Below are 7500 nucleotides of genomic sequence, written 5' to 3'. Positions count from 1 at the left end.
ACTGTAGGTGACATACTTAAGGAAACTCCACTCTAAAAACATGTTAATACAGCCAGACGTGAAGGAGAACGCCACCGATTTTACACATCTGTGTGTTCCAGGTTTGAGGATCATGCTGCATATTTGAATAAAAGCAGTGTAAAGCTTTCAGTGGGTTTAAAAACAGATAAAGGTCTGGAGGTGTTGGAGTTAAAAGAAGAACTTCATCACTGCTAAAAGCTACATTAGCCACGACTTGCGTAACACACACACACCTGTTGCAGGATATGACCTTCTCTGAGCGTCATCAGTCTTTTGTGCGTTCCACCAGCTCGTCCAGTACGCCTAGAAAACAGAGCAACATGTTGTTAGACACCACACACACACACACACACACACACACACACACACACACCACCACACACACACACACAACCACACACCACACCACACACCACACACACCACACACACACACACACACACCACACACACACAACACACACACACACACACCCACAACACACACACACACACACACACACACCCCCCACACACACACATGCATTTACAGTGAACAAGTTCAGTTTCATAATCCCCAGTAACAGAGTCAGATAGTGTTTGGGGGGGAGTGGGGAGGGGGGGGCAGAGGGACAGACACAGGGGCTGTAACCGAGGAGTAAGAGTAACCCCTTTTTAATTCGTTAACTTATCAGTTATTAGGCAAATAAAACATGATACAGTATATCGGCAAACTGCCAAAAACGGCGCGATAATCTGCCAGGGGTGAAACTGTTCAATCCCGATTCAAACCCTTCGGTACTTTGGGAACTCCACATGAGATTTAAAGTACTTTTACTACTATAACTTTAGAAAGCCATGGTTTTTCCATTGTGTCAAAGCCAAGCAGCACCAGAGCCAGTTCTACCCTCTGAGGTCAGGATGGATGACCCCATGTTGCAAGGCCAGTAAATAAATCCGGTGCCAGAACCCCATATGTTACCCCATATGTTACCTAATCTTTCTTCATATGGGCTGATTTACACTGAAGAAACAAACAGCTATGTGTACCTTGTCACAATCTAAGTTCCTGTTCTTGTCCTGCTTGCTGGGACTCTTCACCTCCAGGATCTGCCAGAGGACAGAGAGAGACATGGGGTCAAAGTCCCTCTGGGGGACATGGAGCTACATGCATTAGCACCTGGGTTCTCCTGGGGTACATTCGATTACAATAACTAAATACTGTGCAAACCCCAAATCTAATGAAGTTGGGACGTAAATAAAACCAGAATATTTTCAAATCCTTTGACGTGCCACTGTGTTACATCACCTAACATAATGTGTACTTTATTAATCACACAAGGGGAAATTACAATTTACACTCTGTTGTTATTACACACACATGCTCAGTACCTATACATGCACTAATGGAGAGATGTCAGAGTGGGGGAAGGGCGGTTGGGAGTTCGGTGCCTTGCTCAGGAGCACCTTGGCACCTCTCCAGCGCCGGTCCCCCACCATACTCTGGTCTGAACGGGGACTTGAACCGGCGACCTTCCGGTTTCCCGACCCAACATCCCTACACAAGAGCTACTGCCCCCCCAGTAACATCCTCTTATTATTTTTGGTCTAAACGTCATACCAAATCCCAAATTAAAGGTAACACACACACAACACACACACACACACACCACACACACACACCACACAAACAACCACACACAACAACCACACACACACACACACAACACCAACACACCACACACACACACCCCCACACACACACCACACACCACCCACCCACACACACACCCACACACACACACACCACCACACAACCACACACACACACAACACACACACACCCACACACACCACACACACACACACACACACACACACACACACACACACACACACACACACTCGATAACTGTAAGTCGTACAACTATGCTGTCGGTTCATTAAAGCCTGTTGTTGGGTTGGACTATGGTTCAAGTAGGAGGCCTGCACGATTAATGAATTTCATTTTTAATAACTTCCATTTAAGAGCCCGCACAACACAAACGCTACGTTCTTCTGGGAGTTTTGGTGCTGCCAATTTGTTTTGTTTCTCATGGGTTCACCGTGTGCACTAAATATTACACTTTGTGAGAAAAGACTGCGCAGAGAATGTGATATCAATTCTACGCTAAATAATATGGATTCATATTTTTCCCAAGGTACTTAAACTCCTTCCGGTGCGGTATTACATTCGGTTTATCGCACGTTGTGACAAAGGAGCTGAGCCACAAGGCAAGCTCTCGATCTACCGGGCAATTTTGGTTGCCTACCCTCACCTATGGTCATGAAGGCTGGGTCAGGACCCAAAAGAACGAGATCCAGGTACAAGCGGCCGAAATGGGTTTCCTCAGGAGGGTGGCTGGGCTCTCCCTTAGAGATAGGGTGGAAGCTCATCATCGAGAGAGCTCGGAGTAGAGCCGCTGTCTCTCTCGCGTCTAAGAGCCAGTTGAGGTGGTTCGGGGGCATCTGGTAAGGTGCCTCCTGGGGGCCCCCCTAGGAGTGTTCCAGGCACGTCTCACTGGAGGAGGCCCGGGGAAGACCCAGGACTAGGTGGAGAGATTATATCCCAACCTGGCCTGGGAACGCCTCGGGATCCCCCAGTCGAGCTGGTTGATGTGGCTCGGGGAAGGGAAGTTTGGGGTCCCCTACTGGAGCTGCTGCCCCCCGCGACCCGATACCGGATAAGGGCGAAGATGGATGATGGCATTTTTCCCGAATCGTGCGTCCTATTCAAATTTACTGTGCTTTTCGTTGTTTGTGTTTTCTTCCGCTGGCATCTAAATGGCACGTGGCTGTTGATTTTACATAATGACGGTTGTTGAACGCCCTTGCTCACGTTTGTATTAGGTGCATCGTTTACATGCTGAACTAGTTCCACCGCATTAAGATAATGTCATTAATAGTGAACACGTGTGGAACGGGGCTTGGCATTGTCTTGCTGAATCAGCGGGGACTTCCCGAAAAAGACGCTGCTTGGATGACAGCTATGATGCTCCAAAACCTGTATGTACCTGTCAGCATTAATGGTGCCTTCACAGATGTGAAACACCCCCTCTCCACCCCCACCCCAGATGCTGGCTTTTGACCTTTGGGCTGTAAAATCTGGAGGGTCCTTTTCCTCTTTTGGTCAGAAGACATGACGCCCATGTTTTCCATCAGACCACAGCACGCCGTGCTGTGTTTCTGGTGTTGTTGATTTATGCTTTAACTTTTCATGTTAGAGTTTTAACTTGCACTTCAGTGTAGCGATGAACTGTGTTAGCTGACAATGTTCTCCAAAGGGTCCCTGAGCCTACGTGGTATATCCTCTCCATACGATGTTGTTTTAACGCAGTGCCGTCTGAGGGATGGAATCATGGTCACCCGGTGTTGGGTTTTGGGCCTCGCTGCGTACATGTAGAGATTTCTCCAATTTCTCTGGATCTTCCATGATATTATGGACTGTAGATGATGAATCCCCCAATTATCCTTGCAATTGTACGTTGAGGAACGCTGTTCTCAACTGTTGGACTATTTGCTCAGACAGTTGTTAAAGCGTGAACATCTCCCATCCCTTCTTGTGAACGTCTGCCCTTGTGGTGTGTGTGTTTGGTGTGTTGTTGGGGGGGGGGTGCTCCTTTTATACCCGGTCATTAACCCGTTCCACCTGGGAATGCTCCAAACAGGTGATTTTGGAGCATTCCTCTACTTTCCCCGGTCTGTCGTTGCCCTGCGCAGCTTTTTGGAACTGTTTTTGCAGCATCAATTCAAATGAGACATTGAACTTAAATATATATGTCTTTTAATTATTCAATTGAATATAAGAGATTTGCAATCATTGTATTCTGGTTTTTTATTCACGTTTTACACACAACGCCCCCAACGTCATTGGAATTGGGGTTTCCTGTTACATCATCTTACCTGGTTGTTAGTAGTCTTTAGTAAGGGGGGGGCTTCATTGCGGCATGGGGGTGAGGGTGAGGAGCTGTCGCTCTCGCTGCCGTCACTCAAACTGACCCTGGGGAGTTGTCACAGGACGAGATACAGACAACCAATAATCGATGCACGTCGGGCTGGAGAGGGAGCAGAGAGAGCGAGAAGAGAGACGAGAGAGAGAGAGCGAGAGGAGAGCGCGAAGAGACAGAGAGAGGGAGAGAGAGAGGGAGAGAGAGGAGAGGTTTCATAAAACTTAAAACATTAGTAGACCGACGACCCGTTAACATTCCCGATGGAGGATGTTAATTACGATTATTTAAATGAGTCTGGTGGGTTTTGGTGATTTAAATGAATAAAATAAAATATATGTTGGCTGAGTGAGTTTTAGCCTATGGGATTACGTATATTTGTGCGGCTTCTTCTTAAGCCGTGTGTGCCAACTCGCCCATTTGAATTCGGTTTTTATTTGCCCTCAGGTGGCTTCCCACTGCCAGGGTTGCAAACCGAATTATATGCTAATGCAACGACTTTTTATTGAACCACAAGCGTAATTATGGTCAGATCTCATGTCTGACTGACAGGAAGTGACATTGATAGGCGTGTGATTTACACATTTCCAGACGTACAGCTTTCCTTCCTGTTTTAGCAGCGACTGTATTGTGGTTTTGTGCCGGTAAACACGTGTTCTGTGTTCCTCATATATATGTAATATTATAGTTTCCTCTTCTTATGTAAAATACGACCCGCCCTTCTATGTGAACATCGCGTCGCTGATGAGAAACCCTGGGTTGATTGACTTTAACAGAGCTGAGGGTACAACCAAAAGCCTATGTTGATGGTTACGGTTGTGTGGTGTGTGTGTGTGTGTGTGTGTGTGTTCACTAACTGCGTTGGTGGTGTGTAAGATGTGGGTGCGCTGGCCGCCGCTGTCAGAGTCCATGTCACGGTCGTTGTCGTTGTCTGAATCTTATACGTTGTCGTCTGAGTGCAGATCCTGCATGACCGACTGCAGTGGGCCCAGCCTGGGGGTGTGTGTGTGTGTGTTGTGGTGTGTGTGTGTGTGTTACGTGTGTGTGGTGTGTGTGTGTGTGTGGGTGTGTAGATGGGGGGGAGAACACAAAGAACACGTTAGATTTCAAAGTACAAACATGTCGAACATGCTTAATAGCGGTCATGCTGTGAGGCGGGGGGACGGTCCCAGTGGAGCTTGGGGGGCCGATCTGCTCGGTCTGGTCCACCAGCAGTTTCTTGTTGTCAAATATCCCACAAAGACACCGAACCAACAGTGTCAATCCGTCTCTCTGCCTCTCCTACCCTGTCAGTCATTTGGCTCACACATATATGAGTTTCATTAAAATTTGGCAGGGGCTATTTTCATTTAATTTCTACATTGGCGCTGTGTGTCTATTTGGCGCTGGTAGTGAGTATTTTGGCGCTGTAGTGTGTTTTGGCGCTGTAGTGGTTGCGCTGTAGTGAGTATTGGCGCTGTAGTGAGTAGTCTTGATGTATTTGGCGCTGTATTGTGTATTTGGCGCTGTAGTGTGTAGTTGGCCTGTAGGTGTCTTTGGCGCTGTAGTGTGTATTGGTGCGCTGTAGTGTGTATTTGGCGCTGTAGTGTGGGTATTTGGCGCTGTAGTGTGTATATTTGCCTGTATGAGTATTTGCGCTGTAGTGGAGTACTTTGGCGCTGTAGAGTAGTTGGGCGGTCTGTGTGTGTATTTATGGCGTGTGTGTTATTTGTGGCTCTGTAGTGATTAGTGGTATGGGGGTAGTGAGTATTGGCGCTGTAGTAGTATTTTTGGCGCTGTAGTGAGTATTTGGCGCTGTAGTGAGTATTTTGCGCTGTAGTGTGTATTTGGCGCTTGTAAGTGTGTATTTGGCACGTAGTGTGTATTTGGCGCGGTATTGTGTATTTGTGGAGATATGTGTCTGCCTGTAGTGAGTATTTGGCGCTGTAGTGAGTATTTGGCGCTGTAGTGAGTATTTGGCGCTGTAGTGGTGATGTATTTGGCGCTGTAGTGTGTATTTGGCGCTGTAGTTGAGTTTGGCGCTGTAGTGAGTATTTGGCGCTGTAGTGAGTATTTGGCGCTGTAGTAGTTTGCTTATTTTGGCGCTGTAGTGTGTTTGCGCTGTAGTGAGTAGTGATATTTGGCGCTGTAGTGTGTATTTGGCGCTGTAGTGAGTATTTGGCGCTGTAGTGAGTATTTGGCGCTGTAGTGAGTATTTGGCGCTGTAGTGTGTATTTGGCGCTGTAGTGTGTATTTGGCGCTGTAGTGAGTATTTGGCGCTGTAGTGAGTATTTGGCGCTGTAGTGAGTATTTGGCGCTGTAGTGTGTATTTGGCGCTGTAGTGTGTATTTGGCGCTGTAGTGTGTATTTGGCGCTGTAGTGAGTATTTGGCGCTGTAGTGAGTATTTGGCGCTGTAGTGAGTAGTGAGTATTTGGCGCTGTAGTGTGCCTATTTGGCGCTGTATGAGTATGAGTATTTGGCGCTGTATTGGTAGTTTTGGCGCGTAGTGAGTATTTGGCGCTGTAGTGATTTTGGCTTCTGTATGAGTATTTGGCGCTGTAGTGGTAGTTGGGCGCTGTAGTTGTATTTTGGCGCTGTAGTGAGTATTTGGCGCTGTAGTCGAGTATTTGGCGCTGTAGTGAGTATTTTGGCGCTGTTTGAGTAGTTTGCGCGAGTGAGTATTTGCCGAGCAGCATAACGTGTGTGTGGGAGAATCTAAATAACCCTGTTGTGTGTGTGTGTGTGTGTGTGTGTTTGTGTGTTGTTCTAGAGCAGTGGTTCTCAACCTGGGGTCGGGACCCCCCAAGGGGTCGCAAGATAATTTCTGGGGGTTGCCAGTAACAACAAAAAAATGAAATAACATGTTCTAGATGGGGAGTGGTTTTTCTACATAACTGTGTGAGTTTGTCACATTTCATGTATTATAGTTGGAGCTTCGTGTGTTAATCGGGAGGTGGATCAGGGTCCAGAGACAAAGTCACAAACGCTCATCAAAATCCACACGCCCCGGGAGCACATGGACAAGACTAGTTCTAGCTGCTAAACTAACTGACGGTAATTAACGCAAGCATTGTTTATATTTATTAATCAGAGCATTCCCCAATCACTCAGTTTACAGCTCTTTTCTCATTTTTAGAGTAAGTACAACTGATTTATAAAACGCCCTTTCACCAGACAATGCTTTACAGTAAAACAAAATAAACAGCAACAAAATAAAATACTGGGCCATATTTCTAGTTAAAAGCTCGTCTAAAAAGACGTGTCTTGAGGTGTTTTTTTAAAGATTCCACAGAATCCCAAGGCTCTCAAGGTCATGGGAAGAGAGGTCCAGAAGCCTTGGAGCCGTCACAGAAAGGCTCCATCACCTCTGGTTTTAAACGGTTCTGGGGACAGTTGAAGGTCTCGTCTGAGGACCTCAGAGAAGACCAGGAGTGTAATGCGTGCAGTAGATCTGGCTGTAAGCAGGGCTTGCCCATGCAAGTAGTGATTAAAGTAGTGATGGGGGGGGGGGGTGGGGGGGGGGGGGGGGGGGGGG

At 47.1% G+C, this 7500-nt stretch overlaps 1 protein-coding gene and 1 long non-coding RNA gene across 2 annotated transcripts in view; one reads left to right on the top strand and one right to left on the bottom strand.

Annotated features, from left to right (window-relative positions):
* Positions 1–4041, bottom strand: part of LOC116686056 (uncharacterized) — a 4464-nt gene extending 423 nt beyond the window's left edge. The window contains exons 1-3 of the long non-coding RNA XR_004331135.1: positions 3942–4041; positions 1050–1109; positions 255–324 (exon numbers count right to left, since the gene is read on the bottom strand). This is a non-coding gene — a long non-coding RNA (uncharacterized LOC116686056). The remainder of the gene's footprint in view (positions 1–254; positions 325–1049; positions 1110–3941) is intronic.
* The window catches only part of mllt3 (MLLT3 super elongation complex subunit), a gene marked incomplete in the record, with an annotated part of 125590 nt that overhangs the window by 117155 nt on the left and 935 nt on the right, over positions 1–7500 (top strand).

The sequence above is a fragment of the Etheostoma spectabile genome, unplaced genomic scaffold (genome assembly GCF_008692095.1).
Source record: "Etheostoma spectabile isolate EspeVRDwgs_2016 unplaced genomic scaffold, UIUC_Espe_1.0 scaffold302, whole genome shotgun sequence".
Classification (NCBI taxonomy): domain Eukaryota; kingdom Metazoa; phylum Chordata; class Actinopteri; order Perciformes; family Percidae; genus Etheostoma; species Etheostoma spectabile.
The sequence above is the reverse complement of the archived record's forward strand: the minus strand, read 5'-3'. Positions and strand labels throughout refer to the sequence as shown.